This window comes from Sinocyclocheilus grahami, unplaced genomic scaffold (genome assembly GCF_001515645.1).
Source record: "Sinocyclocheilus grahami isolate Dianchi unplaced genomic scaffold, SAMN03320097.WGS_v1.1 scaffold1440.1, whole genome shotgun sequence".
Lineage (NCBI taxonomy): Eukaryota > Metazoa > Chordata > Actinopteri > Cypriniformes > Cyprinidae > Sinocyclocheilus > Sinocyclocheilus grahami.
Window position 1 is genome coordinate 304109 of NW_015506619.1, and position 790 is coordinate 304898.

The 790-nt window shown below is 38.2% G+C and overlaps 1 pseudogene; it reads left to right on the forward strand.

Moving 5' to 3' along the window:
* Positions 1-790, forward strand: part of LOC107570317 (myosin heavy chain, fast skeletal muscle-like) — a 7720-nt pseudogene that overhangs the window by 1697 nt on the left and 5233 nt on the right.

The following is a 790-nucleotide window of genomic DNA, read 5'->3' on the forward strand; positions in this document are numbered from 1 at the left end:
CACTTTGTGTACTGGACACTGTCATGCCTCCTCAAACTGTTACATGAAAAAAGGAAGGACGGAATTCTCTCAAATGCCATTCTAAACTATAGTATAGAACATAATAGATTTTTACTGGAACAGCCAAACTCAATTATTATTAGGGCAATATAGTGTATCCCAGGCCACATCTACGCTGAAAAGGACTTATTGGCTTCTTCAACACTACACCACTAATATATTCCAAATGTTCTTGTAGGTGTTTTTCAAAGCTGGTCTGTTGGGTGCTCTTGAGGAGATGAGAGATGAGAAACTAGCAAATCTGGTTACCATGACTCAGGCTTTGTGCCGAGGATATGTCATGAGGAAGGAGTTTGTCAAAATGATGGAGAGGAGGTACAACTTACAATAATGTTTGGAACACAACTGTTTAGTACCACAGAGTGATAAAGACTGATTTACTGATTACAATTTACACAGGGAGTCAATTTATTCCATCCAATACAACATCCGCTCATTCATGAATGTGAAACATTGGCCATGGATGAAGGTGTACTTCAAGATCAAGCCTCTTCTGAAGAGTGCAGAGAGTGAAAAAGAAATGGCATCAATGAAGGAGAACTTTGAGAAAATGAAAGAAGATTTAACAAAGGCATTAGCTAAAAAGAAGGAGCTTGAGGATAAAATGGTGGCACTTGTTCAGGAGAAAAACGATCTTCTACTGCAAGTAACTTCTGTGAGTATTTCAGCTCTTATTTACCCAATGTGGATCCTACAGCTATGAACATAAGTCATTAACTATATCCATGTC